The sequence below is a fragment of the Coregonus clupeaformis genome, unplaced genomic scaffold (genome assembly GCF_020615455.1).
Source record: "Coregonus clupeaformis isolate EN_2021a unplaced genomic scaffold, ASM2061545v1 scaf0325, whole genome shotgun sequence".
NCBI classification, from domain to species: Eukaryota; Metazoa; Chordata; class Actinopteri; order Salmoniformes; family Salmonidae; genus Coregonus; species Coregonus clupeaformis.
This window is the reverse complement of record NW_025533780.1, coordinates 350266-375851: the sequence shown is the minus strand read 5'-3', so window position 1 is coordinate 375851 and position 25586 is coordinate 350266. Positions and strand designations below refer to the sequence as shown.

Here is a 25586-nt window from a genome sequence, read left to right as displayed (position 1 = left end):
GAGGGCATAAACTGCAATCCTCATGTACAGTGGTATGTGTGAGTAACATAGATCTAAACATAGACCTAAACATAGACCTAAACATAGACCTAAACCTAAATCTCCAGGCAGTGTTAATGAAAGGTGTAGTTGTAATAATCTGTTGTAGGTTAGTAGGATAAATGTCCTGGTTGGCCAGGGGCTGTTAGTGCTGAGGTAACCACTCATCCTGGTTTCTCTTGATCCATAGGAGCCGAGGTGCTAAGCCTACAGCAGTGACCCAGCCATTCCAGGCTCTGGTATCCGCTACCCGCCCATGGCTCCACAGCTGACCTCTAAATAGGACACGTGTCTATCAAGCATACTGTATATGAATTGACCGTCCCCAAGAGGCTTCACCTCTTGAGCAGGGCAACACGTGACCTCTCCCAATCAATTTTACTGCGGGACTTTGTGGCAATCAGCCTTGAATTATTAAAGTGAGCAGTGAGCAATGATCAATTCATGCAGCCCCGGCCCGTCGACCATGAAGCAGTACCTCAGAGGAAATTACACAGAGAACACTGGGAAATGCTTCCAGACAATGCACATAAATATGAAATATATCAGCCCTGATATGTCAATAATGATAACTGTTAAGGCTGAGGCGAAGCTAATCCTAAGGAAATGCTACCAGAGGACGTGGTTGAAGAGGCTCCAGCCCGGTTAGATTCCTTCCTTCATTAAGTGTGTAAAAGCGTGAGATTTCTGCTCTCTCTCCATCCTGTCTAGACCAGAGGGACTGGCTGGGGAGCAGAATCTGGCCAGCCTGCGTACATGGAGAGAAGTGCCAGCTACCTTGCCCCCTAGGAGTGGGTCTCTGTGCAGCCTGTTATGAGATAGCGGTGACCATATGAAAGAACTGTGTGTGAATTATAAATGCGAGCCGGTCCAGATGAGAAGAGAGAAGAGGCAGGCCGTGAACACTGCAGCACTGCCGGCCAGCAATCTGAAAGGGCCCCTGGCCAGAAAAGGGCTTGGATGCGGCTTAAAACACAAACCTAAAGCTCTCTTATCTACATGAAGGAGAGACAGAAAATAAGAAGTTGAAATAAGAAAAAAGATAGATAGCAAGAAGCTAGGAAGTATGTAACTCAAGGAACCTGGAGAAGGAAGAGGGGGAAAAATCCAATCAAAACTTAGTGAGTGGAGATGAGGAGCCAAGATAAACCAGGACTCAGAGCCCCCAAAACTGCAATCTCCTCTTAAGCCGGAGAGTGGCAGCTGGCAGAACAGCTGGTGAATAGGATTAATGTCAGAAGAATGAAATAAAACTCAACATATGTCCGAGCCTGAGGTGTTGGGACTGTGCGTGATTGTGCCCCCGATGGCTGCCATGTGTGCAGCTGGAAGGAGCCAGCCGCTGTGTTCTGCTGTGCCGTGCTGCTCCACTGTGCTCCAGACTCCAGCTCCTCTCTCTCTCTCTACCCCACAAGGTCACTTTTAAGAACTACCACCATTAAATGCTTCGATAGCTAAATGTACTTTTCCTCGTCCCCTCTCCTCCTCTCTGCGCCCTATTCAGGCAGCTGAGGCTGTTGCTACACTACATTTCTAATACTAATAATTTAATTAAATGTTTTATTAATGTGTAACACAAAGACATCAAATGGGTTCAGAGCTTGTTCCAGGACGTTCGAGGCACAGTAATTGGAACTTTTAAGACATTATGTTTCTGGTATTTCTATTTAGAAATAACTGAAAAGCAAAGAAATAACTGAAAAGCAAAGAAATAATAAAATGTTTGCCTCCTCCAAAGAGACTACCTTGAACCATAAAAGAGCACCTTGAATGCCTTCTAAAGTTACACAGCCCACACCTACACTACAATCTCTCCTGTGGAAAGTTTATCCACTGATAATGAAGGCTTATTCAGAGAGGAAACCAAAAAGTAATGAACACCTTGCTGAAATGAAGTAGGGACAGCTTAAATCACACCTTCTGCTAAACATAAAAATAAGCAAGTCTGTCTTAGGATGTAAATAAATTAGAAGTAAAATTATACAAAGGAAGAGAGGAGGAGGACGTGCTACAAACTTCAGCCAGTGCTGATGAGGGTCTCAACACTCGTGAAGATGAGCATTAGGAGAGAGATGTAGACTTCATTTGAATTTATAATTTCCATTTGATGTCGGTAATCATTAGGGTCCACACACTATAATAAATTATAATAATTTCACACAAGAATGAAATTACTGGGTACCTTGCAGAGGAGCCGATTTCTGTTGGGTACCCTGCAATCTAACTGTCAGATATAAACTCTGCTGCTAATCAATGCTCCAAAACATTCACATTTATTCATCTATGTTAAATTAATAGAAGTGTGTGGATAACGCTGCTTACTGTGATCATGGCTGCTCAGTGGGATATACTAAATTAATGGGTGCCTGAGACTGTACAAGGACAAAAAAATACTAATAGGATCCACATGAATGATTAAAATGTGCAGTGAAGCCAAGTGCCTGGCATAGTCCCCCAAACTTTGTTTTATCATAAACTCGTAGAGGCAACGCCGATGTGCTCCACAGATTCCTCTGCAATATACACAGAATGTAAATACTGCCTTAATAAAAAAAAGATGTGATACTAAAGAGAAAAAATAAAGACTTTACAAGCATCATAATACTGATATAATGTTAGAATGTGCTTTCCAGGTCTATCGAAGATATTTGATCCATGATAACTAGAGGTGCATACTATGCTTTTAGACTTTATATTACTTTACTTTATTATTAGTGTGTGTTGGTGTGTGTGTACATGCGTATGTGTGTGTGTGTACATGCGTATGTGTGTGTGTGTGCGCATTACAATGTGTGTGTGTGCGTGTGTGTGTGTGTGTGTGTGTGTGTGTGTGTGTGTGTGTGTGTGTGTGTGCAGATATGTTGAGAACATGACGAAAGCATATACAGTACCTGGTCCCGTACATATAAATTCAACAAGATTACTTTACATATAATGATTTAGGACATAAATGTTAAAATAAAACTATGCTTTGTCTAATTAAGGGAAGAGTATTTGCTATTGCAGTCTGTGACATTCTCAGTTTCTACCAAGCAGCAATTAAAGATGTTTATGATCCAGCTCTGTTTACTGGGATGTCAGAGTTCACGATGTGCACACATTGCTCTGTGGACGGCGAGTCCAAAGGTCACTATTTTTAGATGACGACCTCCATTCTCTAGCCCATACCACAGGCACCACTTCCACCCCACACACACGCACCCACACATACACATGCACACACACCGCCTCAAACCATCTGATATGTTTTAGTTTACAAAGTAATTGAGCCATGATCTGAACAACTGGTACGGTGCCAAGATGTTAAATTGGTTAAGTCTAAGCAGCACTGCATGTACAAATGTTCTCATATGTAAGGGCTCAACCAGTTTTTGTATTCAATATCTCTATCTCTGAGACTGCACACAATAGACATTTATGATGCTAGGCCAGCCAGACCAGGGAGAATTAGGATGATGAAGTAACCATAGTACTTCAAAGGTTAAGAATTCCAATTTCTAGGAAGTCCCCTTCGCTGGCCCACAGCTAAGCATCTCAATGCACTATTGTTCCAAAATGGTTCTGCAACAATGGGAGCCGTATTTTCCTTTGAAACAAGCCATCCCCTTTCTCTGGGATACAGAGCCACACGGACTGAGACACGCTGTGCAAGGATGGAAGAATTCAGATCTCATGTGAGGCTGAGCTCATTGCCCAGCCATGACTTTAACAAAAAGTTAACAACAGCAGTCTTATAGTAGCCGCCATGAAGCCAACTGCCACCCAGGAGAGAACTACAAACAGACAGAAAGAGTGAGAGAAAGAGTGAGAGAGAAGAGTGGAGGAGAAGAGGGGAGAAGAAGAGGGATGGAGAAAGTGGAGTGCCTCACCACACAAATCACTAATTGCAGCATTATGATAAGTGGTGCTGGAATTAGAGGAATATGTCATTCCAGCCCAGCGATCATTAATTCAAACTCATAACTTTAACCTATCATTGGAACTTCATGACATGTAATGGATGCCAGTGTCTTAAAACATATTAACCACTCGACCTCCGCAGGCTTAAAATTATATCGGGGGCACTCCCAACGAGAGATGGTGTTCGCCAAATAATTATAATCATCAGCACTCAAGTTTTGCAGTGCAATAAAACATGTTTCTATTTGTTTCTTCTGACATCCTAATCTCATCTCTTGGCACATGTGAAATGTTATTGAACAGGGCGGGAGAGAAAGAGAGTGAGGGCAGACATGTGTTTTACCACAAGTGATTAAACAGTCTCTTTGTTCAAGAGGCAGACATCAAAGTTGAGTGTCAAATATTCATGCTCACTGTTAGGTGGGAAAACAATGCAAATATGGTAATAGGAGGATCTGAGTAATCTGTCATGTCTGCCTGTACCGAGGCAGATTTGTTCCCTGGATGGCTGACGTACCATAGTCTTATAAAACAAGCATGCGATGTGCCCTGAAATCATTAGCAGGCCAGAGGGGCCGTCTGTGCCCATGGTGTGGGTTACATTGACACTATTTTGATCCCCGGTCAGATGACACCAGCTCTTTTGTCCAGTTATGTGTGGAGAATGCCTGGGAACTGAACGCCAAGGCTTGGACAGCGATACTGGGCAGAGACTTTCCCAGTATAACCCCTCTCAGACACACACACACACACACACACACACAACCCAGTTCTAGTGTCCTAATGTCAATCCGACTGGCCCTCATCCCCAAGTTTGCCCCTGTCCTGGCAGAAGCTCTGTTGTGCCCATATCCCTTTTTTTTTTTTAAAACATAAAAACAAAAGAAACAAAAAAAATATTTAATAGCTTCTCAATCATTTTTAAAACAAATCATTAATTTTTAGGATCATTGAGTCCCAATCCATTATGGTGGGCTGTACTATAGGTCTGGGCCGGAGCTGAGATGCAGCTGATGGGATGCACCTATGGGGAGTGTGTGTGAACACAAACAGGCCTCTGTATGGCCCTGGCTGTGATTTGTCTCCCTAAGACACCCATTTCCTCCTATCAGGGGGTTCCTGTGCAGCCACTGGGCCAGCAACACAATGGGAGCGTTGTGCTCCTCGGGCGCAGGGGGACAGAGTCAACAGCTGAATCCCGGGAAGATGGCTCCCGGAATGCTCCACAGCAGTTGCTACTGTTGACTAATGGGAATATGAGAAGTAGGAAGGTGATCCCAACGCAGCGTAGAACGGCACATTGAAGAAGCAGCTGCTTGTTTTGTCATTTCAAAGAGGGAGAGCTCCACTTTAGACGGATCTAGCTACAACCCCTTATGCTGCTCTTCTTCTGTTAGGACTCCCCTGTCTCTCCTAACTCCTAGAAGGCAGTCGTGGTGTGGTGTGTATGGGTTCTGTTTGGACTGAATACTAAATACATCATTCAGAGAAGGCAGGCTGGAGAGTGAGAGTGGAGCATGCTCCCTGTGCCCCACACTCAGCCATTTCATTTAACTCTGGGCTCTGTTCACTAGCCTGGCAGCAGAGGGGCAGTACTGCCGCAGGAGAGAGAGAGAGAGAGAGGGGGGAGGAGGAAAGAGAGAGAGATGCGGGAGGAGTTCTGAGGGTGAGAGAGGAAGGGGAGGAGTGGCAGAGCTGGTGTCTTTTGGTAAAAGTTCACATGTCAGGCTGGCAGGCTGCCCGCGGCGTACAGCCGAAAAATCTATTTAACGTCTGCTTCACAGGGTGACAAGAGGTTTGATTGGCAGAGTGCAGAGAGCAGCTTTTGATCATGTGTCCTAACAAGCGATTCCAGCTCATGTCTCTTCAGCCTGAACAGCTCCACATTACCTATTCAAACAAAAGTGACAGACCAGAGCACTGCTCCACAGGGCTGGCAGGCCATGCCATGGGCCAAGTATGAACACACGCACACACACACACAGAGAGAGAGAAAGACACACACAGAAAGAGAGAGAAAGACAGACACAGAGAGAGAGAGAGAGAGAGAGAGAGAGAGAGAGAGAGAGAGAGAGAGAGAGAGAGAGAGAGAGAGAGAGAGAGAGAGAGAGAGAGAGAGAGAGAGAGAGAGAGAGAGAGAGAGAGAGAGACAGAATCTAATCATATTGTATTTGTCACATTCAATACAACCAAATACAACAGCTGTAGACTTTACCATCAAATACTTGCTTATAAGCCCTTCCCAAAGATGCAGAGTTTAAAAACAGTAACACAAGAGGAATAAAATACACAAGAATGGAGCTAGAGTGCATTTGGAAAGTATTCAGACCCCTTCCCTTTTTCCACATTTTGTTACGTTACAGCCTTATTCTAAAATGGATTTAAAAAATAATAATCCCCATCAATCTACACCCAATACCCCATAATGACAAAGCGAAAAAAGGTTTTTAGAATTTTTGAAATGTATTACAAATAGAAAACAGAAATACCTTATTTACATAAGTATTCAGACCCTTTGCTATGAGACTCGAAATTGAGCTCAGGTGCATCCTGTTTCCATTGATCATCCTTAAGATGTTTCTACAACTTGATTGGAGTCCACCTGTGGTAAATTCAATTGATTGGACATGGTTTGGAAAGGCACACACCTGTCTATATAAGGTCCCACAGTTGACTGTGCATGTCAGAGCAAAAAACCAAGCCTCGAGGTCAAAGGAATTGTCCGTAGAGCTCCAAGACAGGATTGTGTCGAGGCACAGATCTGGGGAAGGGTACCAAAAATGTCTGCAGCATTGAAGGTCCCCAAGAACACAGTGGCCTCCATTATTCTTAAATGGAAGAAGTTTGGAACCACCAAGACTCTACCTAGAGCTTGCCACCCGGCCAAACGGAGCAATCGGGGGAGAAGGGCCTTGGTCAGGGAGTTGACCAACAACCCGATGGTCACTCTGACAGAGCTCCATAGTTCCTCTGTGGAGATGGGAGAACCTTCCAGAAGGACAACCATCTCTGCAGCACTCCACCAATCAGGCCTTTATGGTAGAGTGGCCAGACGGAAGCCACTCCTCAGTAAAAGCCACATGGCTGCCCGCTTGGAGTTTGCCAAAAGGCACCTAAAGAAACAAGATTCTCTGGTCTTATGAAACCAAGATTGAACTCTTTGGCCTGAATGCCAAGCGTCACGTATGGCGGAAACCTGGCACCATCCCTACCGTGAAGCATGGTGGTGGCAGCATCATACTAGTCAGGATCGAGGCAAAAATGAACGGAGCAAAGTACAGAGAGATCCTTGATGAAAACCTGCTCCAGAGCACTCAGGACCTCAGACTGGGGCGAAGTTTCACCTTCCAAAAGGACAACGACCCTAAGCACACAGCCAAGACAATGCAGGAGTGGCTTCGGGATAAGTCTCTGAATGTCCTTGAGTGGCCCAGCCAGAGCCTGGACTTGAACCCGATCAAACATCTCTGGAGAGACCTGAACATAGCTGTGCAGCGACGCTCCCCATCCAACCTGACAAAGCTTGAGAGGATTTGCAGAGAATAATGGGAGAATCTCCCCAAATACAGGTGTGCCACACTTGTAGCGTCATACCCAAGAGGACTCGAGGCTGTAATCGCTGACAAAAGTGCTTAAACAAAGTAAATGTGAGATTTACGTTTTTTATTTTTATTAATTTGCAAACATTTCTTAAAAACCTATTTTGGTTTTGTTATTATGAGGTATTGTGTGTAGATTGATGAGGGGAAAAAAACAACTAAATCAATTTTAGAATAAGGCTGTAACGTAACATAATGTGGAAAAAGTCAAAGGTTCTGAATACTTTCCAAATGCACTATACAGGGAGTACCACACACACACACACACACACACACACACACACACACACTCAGAGGGAGGCACAAACACTTAAGACACAAAACCACTCAAATACTCAAACATACACAAATACAACAGCCACTGATCAAATATATCACTTGTATCAAGATAAGCAGGTTGTTGGAGTCAGATAGACAGAAGAGAAGGACAATTATTAAAGGAGAAGACAAGAAGATGCAGTGCGAGTGGAAAGGAGAGGAAGACAGAAACTAGCGGTTGACTGATGTTTGGGGGACTGGGGAGAGGAGAGGAGAGGAGAGGAGAGGAGAGGAGAGCTAAGTGTTTGAAGCGGGCCTCAAAACCTGCAGGTTCACCTCGGCTAGCAGCCAACACATTAAAAAGGCGACTGGGTCTCCAGCCTCATTGCATATGCATCGAGTCAGAGGCTCATGCCACAGATCATTATAACAAAGATTCCTATTAATTAGGTGGGATAAAACAGAGCCAGACGACAGGGCAGCTGGATAGAGGGGAGAGGGAAAGAAGGCGGGAGAGAGAGAGCGAACGAGAGAGAGAGAGAGCTATTCCTACTATATTATTTCTTAGCGGGTCATAAGAACACAACCAGATACTGTAGTCATGAATGAAAATGCCTTTCTACTAAAAATCCTGAGCTTGGCTAATAACATTGTATTACGCATACAATTTCAAATGGTACAAATCACCTGTAGCCAATTTTACAGTGAGCTTCCATGGTTGAGACAGCAGGATTATGACAGAGACTGTGTTAGGACTAAGTCATGAGTTCATCAGTATTAATCAGGCCAAAGGCTTGGAGCTGATCCTATTCTCTTCCAAAGCTTTCCCCCATCCCTGAATCTCATTACACACCCTGTCGTAATAGAGGATAATGACCCTGGCCTTCCTTAGCACACAATGCTGATTACACCCCCACACTCACACTGCAACTCTCCCATAGACACTGGGATAACACACAGCCCAGAGACAGATTACAACTACAAGCAGAGGGAGAGAGAGAGAGAGAGAGAGAGAGAGAGAGAGAGAGAGAGAGAGAGAGAGAGAGAGAGAGAGAGAGAGAGAGAGAGAGAGAGAGAGAGAGAGAGAGAGAAAGCGAGAGGAGCGAGGAGAGAGAGAGAGAGAGAGAGAGGGAGAGAGAGAGAGAGCAGGAAGGAGAGAGAGAAGAGAGAGAGAGAGAGAAAAAGGAGAGAGAGAGAAGAAGGAGAGAGAGAGAGAGGAGAGAGGAGAGGGGAGGAGAGAGAGAGAGAGATCTACTGATTGGCATTACATACATTATGACTGTGATTGTTCAGATCACCCAACTAAACAGCACATGATTTGACCATTCATATCACACAGTGGAGGTCAGCTGCTGGTGAAGTGTGTGATCTCTTTAAAAATCCTACCACCTCAGAGAAGAAGGCTGTGATTTGGTGAATTGTCCCTGTTGATGACGGTGCTGTTGCTTCCCACTGGTACAGTAATTAGTCAATAGGCCTTGCTGTGGTCCAGGTGCACTGCTTACCAGATACTCTGACTGATGCGGCTAGCTTTTGTTGGCCATAGACTGGCTCCTGTGCACCATAGTGTGGAGTGTGGACCTCCTCTCAGCTCCAAGGAGGTTGGGTTGCTGCCTTGGGGAGAAGTCCTCACCCTTTCACATTAGCAACTGTTCATAGTGTCACAGGTCACCCAGGGTTGCATGTTACCCTTTGAGACAGGACTTCCACCATGCACACCTGTTCCCAGGGGGTCAGGACACCCAACTCAACGGGGAGCGACCTCTCCTTCTCACTTCTTCTCCACAGACAGACTACAGTCATCATAGGAACACTGTGGGATACGGTATACTGTTATACAGGCCAACCACAAGGTTGAACTGTAAAAGCAGGCCCGTTACATCAGAATATAGATGTTATGCAATCTCTAGTGCAACCTGAAATCTAAAAAGCCTATTTTACCCATAAGGGAACATAGACCTACAACATTTCAATATTCCAGGTCAGTGTTGGGGTTAGGGTTAGCCTGCAGCCCTGCCACACTTCTGCCTGAAACATGTCATTCAGTCTAGCCGGCCTATAAGCATGAATTAAAATATAACAAGCTTTTAGCAGCAGCCAGAACTACTCCTGGCAATACGACACTGCTGCCAAGGCAAAAAGGTGTTGTTTGTGCGTGCATGCCTGTGTGTTGACATTCCCTGATGCAAGCAGCAAGTCTCTGTAACATAATTTCAGTACAAAGAAGGAGATGAATATCTGGCCGGCTTGAGTGCATTTCCAGAGATTCCACAGGCATTGTATTCTGAATCGCTTATACCACACTTTCTGACATGCCTCGTGCACCGAAATTGCATTGTGCTCGTCAGGCCACCGATAGATAATAAAAACATGTCTCAGCATGCCACTCAATGCACAATAGAAAGAGACATTAGGAATTGATTAACTGCACGCAAATCCAATCCAGAGCTGGTTGTGCTGGCAAGGATTCAACCTATCTGTATAGAGCCCAAAGGAACACCCTAAAACAAACACACCTATCACCTGTCCTTGTCTTGGGGACAATCATAACGAATCAACAGAGTGTTGACTCCCTATAACCATTGATTCATACTTTAATGCATTATAGGAAGCCGGTCTAATTGCATGTGAATCCAACCAAGGTCACCTTGGATCTTTATAATGGAGGCCATTTTTCTTTTTCCCTTAATACCTTATACTGACATTTTTAACTCTTGACAAGTGCTGTCTGGAAAGCTCTCCATAAATAATGCATTTACAATACCTAGTAAATAAACATGGGGCACAATCGTTAGCCCTCCTGGCCACTGAGTCTAATAGAGCTTTTACAGCTAAGGTGGCTATTCAGCTTAATGCAGTCCTCACTGCTGGGAGGACATTTTCATTCATTAGCGCAGTCACAAGCACTTAAAGCACTTTAAGGACCAGTGACAGAGAGGACAGAGGAGGGGTGGGAGGGCGGGAGAGCCGCTGAGTATGGCCACTGTGTCGGGTTCAGGCACGGAGCACTGAGATGTCAGTCCAGTTAGGCAAAGTTGCGGTCAACTTACGTCTGATTGGATTTGAGGGCAGCGAATCCTGACGACGATATACATTTAATTAACGTTTTGTTAGGGGACTGAAAGAGATATGGCCAGCCGGCGGAAGGAGATTCACTCTGTCATCGTCTGTTAGGACTGCTCTCTGTCCCAGTCCACAGCTTTAACATCGCTCAGTATCAAATATGGCCTCTGGACTAGTACAACGCCACACAATTATCTAAATGACACTTTCTCACTCATTCATCATTGAATCTAAGAGGATATACAAAGTCTGATTTTCCAATGGATCTACATTGTAGTATGTGTAACAGAGAGGATTCTCATGCCCTCCACCATGAAGGTCAGCAAGCTCAGTCTTGAACCATCATCACAATGAGATGAGATTCCTGACCAGGGACATAACAGGGAGGACTCAGTCAGAATAATGGCAGCAGATGGTGTCTAGATCTGCTCTGAAGACTCCAGTGATCCAGACCAGTGAAGGGACTAAAGCAGGGTGGATTAGCAGGAACAGTTGTCTTCATGATAGCATAGCTTAGATAAGTGATATATTTAGCTCATCGCTGCTTTGTCTTACATTCGCCAGGTCATTAAGGCAACAAATGGCTCTCCAACCTTCTGGTATGCCCTTAATCGGTTAATCCTGCCCTTTCAAGACGCTCACAGAGGCTCTCTATAAACACTGACATAGATTATGAATGTTAACAACAGTTACCCGCCTGCTCTACACGCCTTACTCTGTCCCATCCCTTCTGATGTACAGTAATCACACAGTCAACTCTACTGATGGAGTTGGTGTCAAGCGTCCACAAGGACACTGAATCTCTCCATTCCAGCAGCTTACAGACGACATATTGAACTCCGTGAGCCTCTTGTCTTGTTCTGTGTTCTCAGAAACTAATTTCCTCCAACAAGGGAGTTTATTTTGGTGGTGTTGATGCATGGGGCATGAGGCAGGCCCAGGCTCTTTTATTAACAGGAGATTAAAACAGCTGTACTGCACGCTGAAGCACTCTCTCCTCCCTGCGCTAACATATGGCCCTGGATTACGAGCTGCACTTGACCATTTAAATTACTGCAACAACCGGCCCTCACCAGCTGGGGTTCATTACCATAACGCCCGCATTCGCCAGAGAGGGCTCAGAGGAGCACGCCCGCCGCGGAAAACAACCCAATCAGAAACCAGAGACACATGAGAGATGTCCTCTGTGCTGAGGGAAAGGTATCATCTCCAGAAAAGTCAAGGGTATGAAACTAACAATACCATTAAGACAACAGGGGAAGAAGACCTTACAAAGAAATACTAGTTAAGACACTGTTTTTACTATTAAACACATAAGTCAACAATAGAATAAATTATGAATCTGTAGAAATTATCGTAAATCTAGTATCTAATATTGCTAAAATCTAATATTGTTATCAGTAATATTAGAAATTGTATGACCTACTTACATTTGTAAAATAAAATATTGGGATCGGAATTGCTATCTACTGAATAATCCAGGATAGCTGATACTGTGCAAAGACCACCAAACAAACACTTTAAAAAAAGAAAGCGACAAATTATTTTTAAACGAACGGACGTCTAATTTATTCGTGTGATGTAGCGCTTAAGCTAAGGGCTCCCCAGACGCTGAATGAGACACCAGTGTTCCCAGGGGGCTCCAAGTCTGATTGGATACTACACTATACTACTAGTGCAGTGCTAATTAAGAATGGGGGAAATGTTGTAGCGGCTCTTTCAAATATTAGTTTTTCTGCTGTGCGTCCTCCTTACAGTCTGCAGTCTGAGGGAGAGAAGTGGGGGGTGACAGAAGGTGCTGTGGGGTTCTGTGAGATAACATATAGGACTAGGGAGTGGAGGGCTACCATAGGGTGAAATAGAGTTCTATTAAGTGCATTTGATATGTGAGGAAATTACGTACTATATGATACAGCAAACTGAATTAATTAAATTGGCACAGGTATCCCTGTTAATAGCCAAGGAGAGGACTCATTTAGTCTGTAGGTGTAGTTGACTTTGACTGATGAATGCTGCCCTTAGTGAAGAGCTTTCTGTGTTGAAGAATGAAAAGGTAATGTTCCTGGCGTCAGGTTGGCGGCATGTGTTTTACGGCCTGAGAGTTTGCCTTGGCAGTGGGGGGAGACCACACTTAAGATGAGGTGTAGTGCCACCCACTCTTTGTCACTCTGGAAAGGGTTCAGAACAAACTGGAAACACAGTCACGTCAGTCCTCCCAGCCTCTGTCTGTGTGTGTCTGTGTGTATGTGTGTATGTGTGCGCGCGCGTTTGTGTGTGTTTAATTAAAAGAGAGAGTGAGTGGGAAAGAAAAAACTAGAATGATAGAGAAAGAGAGAGGGAGGGAGAGAGAGAGAGAAAAGGTTTGACGCCATTTGAAAAAGGAAGCATTCATACACACTCCCTCACACACACACACACACACAAACACATAGGTTCTTAGTGTCCTACCATCTTGCTCTGTCTTCGTCATCTCCTCCAGCTTCTTCTGCTTCAGTGTGTCCACCACATCGGCCAGGCTTCCTTTGCGGCGCTCCGGCGTTCCGAACGCAGATCCGCTCAGCAGGTCGCCGCGCTCCCGGGCCCCCTCCTCAGGCTTGTGTGGGGAGGTTGAGTTATTCCGGAAGGAGTACAGGGAACATACTTTATTGCTGTCAGATTCCTGTAAGAAAACAGAAGTTGGGAGGGGATGGGGAAAGAGAAAGGGGGTTGGGTTTAATCATTAGTATTTCCCTGTGTATTCTCTCTGTCTCTGAGTTTTATCGGCTGTTGACAGTTGATCTAGTCAAATGCAGTGATTGCTAGTTCTTTGGCAGCTCAGGGTGATTTGGCCATATCAAATGACTCCTCTCTGGCTTTCATACAACAACAGCTTCTATCAAATGAGATCTGGCAAGTGAAAATAGTGTAGTGAAATGATGAGGGACACTTTCAGAGGGCATAGCCCTGTCTGTGTGTGTGTGTGTGTGTGTGTGTGTGTGTGTGTGTGTGTGTGTGTGTGTGTGTGCGCGCGCGTGCGTGTGCTCTGGCACTACTTTACCTCCAGAGAAACTACACAGAGAAACCTCCCAACTATAATTTCTCAAATTGTGTTTGAGTGTACATTTGTGTTGGGGTGAGTGCTGTGTAATTTGTTCATTTTCGAGCGGAGGCCAATTCTCAGCTGAGTGCTGCGGGCCATCGTAAATCTGTGTCTGTCTCAGGCTGTTGTTGTTTTTCAGTCCCACCTGTGTGTGGTTTAGTATTTAACTAAGGGTCCTGTCTGAGACTGATGGCTGAGTGCTCTCTGTACACAGAAAAGGAGGAGAAGGAGTGTGAGAGAGAGAGAGAGAGAGAGAGAGAGAGAGAGAGAGAGAGAGAGAGAGAGAGAGAGAGAGAGAGAGAGAGAACTTGAGTCATGGCTCCTCAGACACAAGGCTGTTTTAATTATGGTTTGCAGAGAGTGAGGAGACAACAGGTAATTCTGCTGTCAAGAGTTGAACCCTTTTACCTCTGTTTATTCTCACCTCTGTTCTGTGTGTAATGTATAACACTGCCTGATCTGGCATTTAACCCCAAAACAACACAATATCTTCAACACATACATAAAGGAGGAAGCCATTCTACTGAAGGACACACAGATAACGGTGAAAGTGGACAACCCAAGAAGAAAGGAACATCAAGAAGGTAGAACGATGTTGAGAAGTGGGTGGCATCTGCTGATTTTCCAAAGAACATGCAGTGATGTAAACTGGGTATTCCTGTTCCGATCTTTTATCCCAGCGTAGTATCCTCAGACAGGCAGAGGAGTCAGAGAGGTGGTTCGGTTCAGTACCAGGGCCCGGGGTGGCACGGCAAGGTCTACACCCAGCGCAGGGCGGGCAGGATGGGGGTGATTATGCAGGGGTGGCTGTGGTTGTGCCAGGGCCAGTGGAGGGTGCTTGTGGGGAGTGGAGTGGCGCTGGGTTAATCAGCTGGCGCAGGTTCAGGGCACAGCCCACACAGACGTATGGCACAGCAGTGGAGTCAAGTAATCAGCAAAGGCAACACTTTCAGCCTTCTCGCCGTCTGCCTCTCTCTCTCTCTCTCTCGATCCCTCCTTCTCCCCTCTCACACTCCCTCTCCCATGCGCCATCTGTACCAAGTCAACTTGAGCTGACAGGATCTCGACACTTCACTTTTCCAATTTCAATGTTTTCAATTTAATGGTAAAAAGTCATTGTCACGCAGAGCTAAGGCCATGGCAAACCACAGCCAACTGTGATTTGACAGTGGTGGGGGAAAACTAATGTTGCTAGCTTCGAGGTACATTTGTGTTCGTCTTTCTATAACTAACCTCCAGACTTGTCATGGCCCCATGTTCTAGACCTCCTTCCTTGACCTCATGTCGCTCCTCAGTATGAAATCACAGCCAGCCACCACCATTCATCTGATAGATTCTACTCAGACTAGAAACTCCATTAACTGGCAGTGTTCCGGTTTGATACAACCCTTAAATTCACAAGGTCTCCACCATGTCTGGCTGTATTTTCTGTTTAATGCAGAACAATGAACCAGAACAAGATCATTTTACAGCTGGCTTACATAGCTGTCTTATAGGAAAGGTTTTTTAAGGTATAATAAAGGATTTATTGTGACAACAGATGTTATATATTAGCTGGTAATGCACTAGTTAAAAAGGCACCAAAAACGTTCGTTTTTCGTCTCTGGATAAAATAATAATAATTGAAGTAATGATAAACTGAAAATGATTTAACATTATGCAAACTAAATGCAAGCTCCTCAGATCCAAAATGAATTGAATGAACTTTTCATACGGTTCCTTTCATTCTATCAAGAGGCTGTCAAGTGATTGCAGTGAGTAACAGGAGACAATGCACAAAACATTCTTTCAAATGCCGTTCTAATTACCTTCATCACTAGCGGCCCTGTGATCCAATTAGAGCCTGTCAGAAGAGCGGACCACCTGAGCAATCTCCTGACTGTCATTTACATACTGGATGGCAAGAACAGTGTCTCCAGACTGCCCAGCATCCTTAGAAAACAAGCTGGGACAAAGGGTCTGGGACGGGGCTGGGGTTGGGACATGAGTGGGTAGGAGGAGCGGGGGGCAGTGACTCTCTCCCAGCAGCCACTGCAGTATGGAGGGGTGGCCCACTGGAAGGCTACTTCAGAGCCCCTCTGGGTCTCTTTACTGCAGGCCCGTCTGTCACAAACAACCACCTGCCTCCCCGGCTACAGCCCACAAGTGCCTCTGCTCTTCTCTCCTCCGCACACATCAAAGCAGCTCCACAGATTGTCTGGGGCCTGCTGCAGATGTACACAACAACACATATTGTGGGAGATGTTTCTTTGATGACAAAAAGAATGCAGCCGCCGAAGAAGAAGCGTAGCAACATTCCGTTCTGTCTTCATTTGTCATACTGTGGTATGCATTTCTATTGGGATGCTGTGTACTGAACTATACGTTTTACTGTTGAAAATCACTGGGCCTGTTCAGACTAATAATAACCTATAGTTGATTATAGTTGGTTTGGTGCTGCCTATCTGAGGGTCCCAGGATCCCTACGGCTTCACAGTATTAGAGACAGTACCCATGGCTGGGAGGAGGAGGGAGGGGCTGGGCATGTGAAGAGTTCCCTTTTACAAGCACAGAACAATGGGTGGCTGTTGAGCCTGTATCTTGGCCCCAGTGCATCCTGGTCCAGAGAGAGCCTCCAGTGAGGGAGTCAGGCGGATAGGGGGGCTGAGGGGCCCAGGCAGGCCCTCTAGAACAGATACCCTCTCAGAGACTTTGTTCCACTGTCGTATTGTCTCCATATTTATAGTTTCATCAAATCTGTGTGTGACATTAAAATGCAATTCAATACGTTGTTGTCCTCTTCTTTTAGAGTGGGGAGGATCTCAAGACACTTGTGAGGGCTTAGACTTCAAAGACAAGTGCTTGGCAGAACGCATGGTCTTAAGTCTTCACTGAAATTGTTCAGAGGGCTCTGTTGTGACCGTGTCCTTGTGGGAGAAATTCCTCTCTGCTAGGGCACAGTGACAAGACAGTTTTGTGTGTGTGTGTGTGTGTGTGTGTGTGTGAGGCTTACTCACATTCAGAGGCTAGACAGTGGTGAAAGTCATTAATGGTGAAGGTCACCAACGGAAAATACAGAACATTGTCTGGAATCTACCTCACCCCTGACAACGTTGTACAGAGACAATAATACGGTACCCCCTGAAACCTTCTGATGGCTTGCCTGTCACCTACAGTAAATGGATATTGACACTGAGGATATTGCAGCAGTAAGGTAGCTAGCTATAGGTCCTATATCAGATAGATCCGGGGAAAAAACTGCTAAGACATATGATTCTTCTTTCTATGGGATGTATGTTTTCTAGGAATTACGAGATGTATCAATGATTCCTCACTCCTACTTACAAAAATAATTGGTTTGTATTTTTTTTGTATTTTTTAGCAAATGTAATATGTCTACTAGTCAACTGGTCTACTGGTCTACAGGGTGGTGTCTCTCACCATGCGCTGCTGGGCTGACACCATGCTGTCCCAGTCACTCTCTGGAGGGACACTGCTGAGGGGCTGCAATTCGTCCATGGAGCCCTTGCTGTGGAGCAGGCTGTGCAGGGGCAGCTGGGGTGTCCCGTGGGCCTCGGCACTCTCCTCCTTATCCCAGGACAGGTGGTCCTGACTCATGGCTTCCTCCCCATCGGTGACGGAGGCAAACGGAGAGGTGGCTTGTTTGGAAGACATTATTCTGCTGTGGAAGAGATAAAGGGAACAGGACGACCGGTCAGAAAACTTGAAAGCCACATAGTCAAACGTCAGACAGTTTTATGACACTGGGACGACAAAACAGCTGACGTCAAAATGTATTTACGACAGGTTTGCTGGATGTTTCACCATCCTCACATCAACCCACACCTGTTGGTGCCCTGAAAAACAATGTTGGACCTGAGTCAAAGTTGGAGAGATCCTATCAATGGTCATGTGGTGTGAGAGCAGGCCATGGGGCTTCTCCTAATCCTTTGTTTAATGTAAATGGTGGAGATGAGGCTGGAGATGAGGCTGGAGCGGTGCCTGTGTCTGGGCCAGGCCCAAACCTCCCTCCACCCAGCCAATGATTAGGCCGTTAAGAGGGTTACTATACCACATAACACGTTCTCATTAAACCTCTAACACAGCCACAGATAAAGTGTCCCAGTCAAGCCCCAGTCAATAATGACCCTAGATAAAGGTAATCATGACAACACTACGCACTATCACTCCAAATTCAGATAATGCCTTAAACCGCTTTTGTTTGATTATGATAAACAATTATAAGGCGATGACGAGTAAAAGTAATGTGCTTGTCCTCTTCTTAATTAACAGAACCTGCCACCAAACACAACACCAACCCCAAGCTGCTGCCTTTTTCACTTCCAGTCTTCAAATTAGCAAACGATTAACTTTTCAGTGCTACACTATTTCTCCAGGCCAATAAATCCTACTTAAGCTGCTTGGAAATCAGATCCTGGCAGTGGAAGACAGAATTTACAAATCTGTCACACGCTTTCATGAATATTACAGTGAAGAGTGCACTTGACATATCAGGTGCAAAGAAAACAAATGTTAATACCAATTTAAACAGTGTTTTCTGTTGTTCTTACAATGAATGCACCTCTTTATTAAAAAATGAATACAGTGCCAGCAAATCTAATTATGCGATTGGTATTAATAAGAGAATATTATGGCATTCCTGCTGATCTGAAGTGGGGAAAAGGAACCAGTCCATATTTACTGGTAATCCTCTTTTCCCTATTGCCCTGGTCTGCCTCTCTTTCTAATCTGCTGGGTATTTAACAATGAAAACAGCATGTGAGCCTCAAGTCTAAGTCTCATCTCTGCTGTAGCATCTTCTATGCCAGAGAGAGGCAGGGAGGGGCAGGGGAAGATAGGGGAGACAGGGGAGACAGGGGGAGACAGGGAGGGGAGCTCAGGGTGTGAGAAATCTGGCCCATTCTCCTCTCTTCCACAGGGTCACTGTGACGGAGGTTTTGCCGTCCCATTAGCTAGGCTACAGGCTGGAGGAAGGAGACAGAGAGGTGGGTATTCTAGGTCAAGGGCTGTGGTGTGATCGTGTCCTTGTGCTACCTGCTGGGAGGACCATGAGACAGACAGACAGACAGACAGACAGACAGACAGACAGACAGACAGACAGACAGACAGACAGACAGACAGACAGACAGAGGAGAGGAAGGTGAGGTTATGGAGTCAGTTAACCCACACCGCAGCCAACTCCACCGTAACTCACCAGGCTCTGCCAAATGTATGGCATGGGGTTCACAGAGGGATCAAAACAAATGTGACACAGGGAGAGATTAACACGCAGTTTGGTGTTAGAATAAATCAGATCAAGCGCCTGCGTGCGTCCACACTCCCTGTACGTGAAGATTGTGCACATCGCATGCCGCTGTCAGGCCCGATAGCGCTCAGCAGCCTCAGCTCCACTAAAGAATGACTAGTTCATTTGAAGGCGTGCCATCCTTTTACACACGCCGCTGAACAGCCGAGCAGACTGGCACTCTCAATGTGAATTGTTAAATACAGTTCATTAAGTGAGTTCAGAGCCAGCACATTACTGTATTTCACAAGGCATTACAATAAAGAGTGTTGAAAACACATATACGTATTAGGACATCCAACTCTTATAGGCAGGCACACACACACACACACACACACACACACACACACACACACACACACACCTAAACACACACACACGCATACACAGAGGCACGTAGTTATAGATCAGTATTTTTGGTGGTGGTTAGGGTGAAAATGGGAAAATGGCAGGCCACGTTAATCACCCAGGCCCCAGCAGCTGTGTCAACACGGCCAGTCTGTCAGGTACCGTAACGCTGGGAGGGAAGGAGCCTCACACTCTCTCTGACCGGCCTGTGTTGTCTACTGTTTTCTTTAGAGAGACCCAGCCCTCAATTTTAATCAGACAATAAATTGTTTCCTGTAATTATATCAAATAGAAAATGATCTCGAAATTGAGTGTTAATTCAGAGCAAAGTTCAGAACATGCATGTTGAGAGTGATGGTGTGCTGGGAGGAAGATGGGGGTGGAGAGGGGTTTGAGAAGGGGAGGGGAGAGGGGTGGAGTTAGGAGATTCCGCCACATTTTGTATTCATGCATCCAAAAAGCCCGGGCCTCCAACACAACAAGCTCCCGTCTTCAATGGAGTGTGAGAGTGAAACAAAGCACTTATTTTGTATGACACAGTAAATCAAGTGGTATTATTTTACCACTAAAATATTCAGTCTCTCAGGCACTTTTACCCCGGTCTCCAGCCATCAGTCAAGCTGCTGAGGCGTGAGAGAGAGAGAGTGAACAGGGGCTGACTCCATCCTCCTGTAACATGTGTCTACAGCAATCTTGTTAGAAAATGCAACAGATCTGCGGCAGGCTCCGTAACAGTATTTGTCAGTGGGAGTTAATAATTTATTAGCAGAGCTGGGAGGGCTACGCCTCAGCTAAAGAGAGCACAGAGCGAGGGTGCCCCACCCCCAACCTCTCAGAGGCCCTATACAATACCAGCTCTCATTATTGAAGGGAGAGGGAGGGAGGGATATTGCAATAAGTCTCAGAAAATGTCAGAAGGCAACAATATGTACATTATATAGTCCCCAAAGCATATGCTGGGATATAATGGTACACAACGTGAGCGTTTGATTGCAGAATTGTTTGAATTAAACAATAAAACATAAGGTGTTTTATAGAGTAGGAGAGCAACTGGGGTCCAGGTTGACAGTGGTGAATGTGAAACATTGAATAACAGCGTATCCAAGGCTCTGGTAAGACACTCATAAAAAAGGCTCAACAAAACAACCCGTTTGTACATTGCTTCTGCGCTGCTGCAATTCCTTTACTCTTATCAATAATTTAATGTGTTTCTCTAGTAAATAAGCCCAATACGTGCCTTTGTGTATATTGAGCATTGAGAATATGGCAAACTGAAGAGGCCTCTCTGGCGTGAATTCTTGACAAGCCGTCTCCCCTCATGCTTGATTACACAATAACAATGGACAGCTAACAAACCAAGCTAATCAATAAGTGCATGAAATGTTGCCTGTCTTCTCCCAGCCAACGCCCCAGTGACTTTGCAGAGGAAAGAAGGAGAAAAGGGCCTATATATAGCTGACAATCCTGCCCACAGTGAAGGCTCATATGGCCTGGAATGCTTTGAGTCATGAATTGTTGCCACTGATAATGTTTCATCACGCAACAACCTCTGTTTAATTGGTTAGCATTAGAGGACCCTAGGTCTTATGACTGGGGCCGTGTGTCTGTGGCTATCCCATTTCCTGCTCTGTCGTAACAAGCTCTGACTTTCAGCCCGCTGTCTCTGCTCTTTCACACTGCTGACCTTTTATAGACAATGGTGATAAGTAACTCCACACCAGCCCCCCCCCCCCCCCTGCCTCGCGCTCCACACCCCCCACGCCCCTTCCCTCTTCTCCCAGCCTTAATCACAGGTCACTTCAGGAGGAAAATATTAGCCCCCTTTCCCTCAGACACCACCACCCAAAATGTTTTAGAGAAATAATCAAATAGGTTGTTAAAACAAGAGGGCCATTGTTTTAGGACATAACGATGGGAAAGCTGGATATGGCAAAAGCTGCTTTATGACAGAGCTTCAAGTTTCAATGGGTAACGATGTGCAGGCATACACACACACACATACACACATACATACATGCATACACACACACACACACACACACACCAAAATGCAGAAAATAAAAGGTATAAATGATAATGATTTGGGGAAATATTCCTTAATGGAATCTTTTGACTTTTTCTAAAGAAAAATCTAAAGTTATTTTAAAACAAAGGAAACTGAAAATTGTGTGAACATCTCAAAAGAAAATTACAGCATGATGTCTTTAGACAACATCGACTGGAACATAGATATTAGGTTAAATATATATTACACAAATATTACACCATACTAACAAATGGAAAACAAAAATGTAAATACGAGCAGTTATCGCAGGCCAGCACAAGAACCATTTGGTGCACCTTATGAAATGTCATTCTAAGGGAGTAAATGCATTACACACCATGCTGGTGAAGGCACTGTGAGAACATTGTCAGAGCTGCTACACTGTCTACACAAAGAAGATACAGGCTTTACTCCAGATCACAAGCTCACACACATAGTGGGAGAGAGAAAGAGTTCATATAAGTTCTAGTATTCAACTTAGTTTAAGCAATCTACAATACATAAAAATAAAAGAAATCTAACTCATTTGAGGATTCAAGGCCATATTTCTTTACATTTGAAAATATCTATTGAATTTCCTTTCAATAGACATTCAATATTGTCTATCTATGGAAGTTATTATGTACAACGTACAATGGGAAAATATAACAAATACATCAGAAATATTGATTTTCCAAAGACAGACAACCTCAAAAGTGATACAAAGGTGGACTGTAAAGTATTTTGATTTCACAACAATGTGTAAAGAGATACTTTTCTGTCTTCCTCTAGAGGTCTATGTAACCTCCTATTTCCTCCCTGTTGTCCCAGGTGACATAGCAGGGATCCACAGGGTCTTCACCTGGCATAATAAGATATTTCTACCTGACAGCTCCCAGCTGGAAAATTACTGACACACTCACTGCCGTTTAGCATAATTAATGATCACCTTCCATTGTGACTGTGTCTCAGATGAGCCTGGCCCCCCATACATAAACATATAATAATGATTCAGCTTCTACCTCTCGCCTTCACTCTCTATATAAAGCGTGCACACACACACACACACACAAACACACACACACACACACACACACACACACACACACACACATTCCACAGCAGCTAACACTACCTATGAGACCCAGTAAACAAGAAATCGATGGAGAGGAACTAAAATGGTTGCAATATCTGAACATAAACTCATCTATAAGGACGATTAGATGTGAACTCATATTATTTTTGAAGTCTATTTCATAGTTTATTTATGATAATCAGATTTATTTTACACTATTTAGATTTTGTGGATTCTACAAATGAATGGCTCCGTCAGACATTATAGCTTTTTTTCAGGAAAATAAAAAAATATAGAGATGTTAAAATTAAAAAGTAAAATGAACATCTCACTTCTATGATATCTATTTCAGACAATAATATAAAAATGTATTCCAAGGACAAAAATTCAAGTGGACGAAGTAATTATGGGTAATGATATAAAAATATGGCAAATGGCTGAGGAAATACATACACCCTAACAAGGTAGTTGGAGAGAGTTGTCCAAATGAATGTGTTTAAATTGTTCCTCTATAAATGTTGACCTTCCCCCTTCAAAAAGTCAACTCAATTACACAAGCACTTCATCCCCACTTCACTCTCTCTCCTGATGCTTTCGCTATTAGAAACCGCCGTAGTTACTACGTCTAAAACCCACACTCAAAAAGATAGCCACCCAGAGCAAATTAAGCAAGCCTCCTCAAGTGCACACTTTAGATATTGAGCAGAGCATCGATAATTACTTTGCACAGTAAATTATTTGCAATAATATCCTGTTGGAGGAGCCGTCTTGCGTCTCACTTTAAACACTTGTGCAGCTGGATTAGTTAGACAGCCTGGCTGGTGTCCTGCCCCCCCCCCCTTGCTAGCCGCTAGGCAGAGCCTGATAACAGAGGCTGATGCAGGTGTGAGTGCGCTGAAGTGGCTCTGTCTGTCTGTCTGTCTACCCAGTGAGGGTCGAGGAGCACACACTCACAAACTGAGCCGCTCGTCTCCACCAACGGCCCCCTCCGCCGCTGGCCCTCCTCCTCCTGATCCAAGAGAGACAACTTCAGCGCTGGATGGCATAACACCTCCTAAGTTCACCAGGAGCTGGAGGGGTACACACACACACTCACTCTCTTTCTCTCTTTCTCTCTCTCTCTCTCTCTCTCTCTCTCTCTCTCTCTCTCTCTCTCTCTCTCTCTCTCTCTCTCTCTCTCTCTCTCTCTCTCTCACAGACACACACTCTCTCACACACACACACACACACTCTCACATACACAACCACACACACTCACGAACACTCGCTGACAGGCCAAGACGTCCAGTGCAGTCCTTTTCCCGTCTGTTCCACAGTACTCTGTCTCAGAAGGCATCCACGAGGAGGAGAAGTAAAGGACAGAGCTAGACGACAGAACTAGAGGACAGCCAGGAGCAGCACACATAGGAGCAGCACCCACACTAAAGAACAGCACCAGAACTACTGCACACTTCAGCACTACCACTCTCTCGTCCAGCCAGCTGCCTGACGCTAAAGAGATTGAGAGGCAAGAAAAGCTACTTGTTTTTTCCTTCCCTCTCTTTCTCTGTCTCTCTCTTACACTCCCCTGCTCTCTCTCTCTCTCTGAACAACGTGTAGAGGTCTGGGCCTTCTGGGGGATGCAGTTCCCAAAGTGCCTTCTGTCACTGCCACTGCAGTTAAGCAAACTTACAGCCAGTCAAGCCATCAACCAACACAGGCTATTTGCTGAGCAACAGTGGAGCTTTGTGGCTCCCCTCCCAGTTGACAGTAAGTTATGAGCCCTTTGTGAGTGCAGGGGAAGGAAAACAGAGATCGGAATTTGGCAGGAACATAATAATACAGAATTCTCCTGTCTGTGGAACCTGAAGTTTTCATGGAAACAATCAAGCATTGTTGGAGTAAAGAAAAGCGACTGACAGATGAAATATAGTGGGGGGCCCTATTAGGAAAACAGTCAACAAAGCGCCATTCAGGCCAGGTCCTTTCTGTCATTTATAAAGATAACTTCTATGCACTTGAGAGTTTAGAGCAAAGAGTTCAGATTGAACAAACCAAGTGTAACATCTCCCACAGTCCACAGTGCAGAGAGCTGTGGAGAGGGCTGGGGGTGCCAAACAAGTGGGCTGGGGGGGCTACCAGGCATCACAAGTTTCCTAGAGATACACAATGAGTATATAGGGGACAGAGGGGGGAGGAGAGAAGAGAAGGGGGAGGGAGAGAAGAGAAGGGGAGGAGAGAAAAGGGGGGCCCTGAAAAACGAAGAGAGCCGCGCCAAAAGAGCAGGAACAATGGCTAATTATGAAGGAATAATTTTGCAGGGGGACAGGAAAAGAGAGGGACACTGGAGACACAGAATGGATTATGAAAGGGGGGGGGGGGGTATTCTTCTGCATGGCAGGAGAACTGTGGGCCTCAGTCTTTGGCCTGCTCCTTATGAGGTCATCATTGGCAGCCATTGCCCAGAAAAGTTTGGTTGGTCCAACTGCCGTTTGGACATCTGGAATGTCGGCACACAGTGGCCCGCTTTCTCCGCGACTATCCTAATTATTTTATTTTTCAAAAATAGGATGCTTCGCCAGCGCTGGTCAACCAAATTGGAAAATGTACAGCATCTAATGAAAAGAATAGCAGTTTTGTTCTCTTTCATTCTCATCTCATAAATGGATTTCTGTAGGGGGGGGGTGGAAATTAGGAAATTACCTTCAACGCTGCTTTGATTAAGCGGCTCTATTCTAGGGATTGGCCGGATAACAGCTCATTAGTTACAGTTAGTCCCACCCCTAATTCTTTGGGGATTTGTTTTCTTTCATTCTTTCTTTCGCTGTCTTTCTCTCACTCACTCATGAATTGAAAGAATTCATTGGGCGCGCAAACAAGGCACACAAATGTGTCCACCTTTGTCACACTGGACATTTCTCTCTATCTTAGTGCCTTGT

General features: G+C 45.0%; 1 pseudogene; it reads right to left on the bottom strand.

Moving 5' to 3' along the window:
• LOC123484467 overlaps nt 1–25586 on the bottom strand; it is a 110188-nt pseudogene that overhangs the window by 61413 nt on the left and 23189 nt on the right.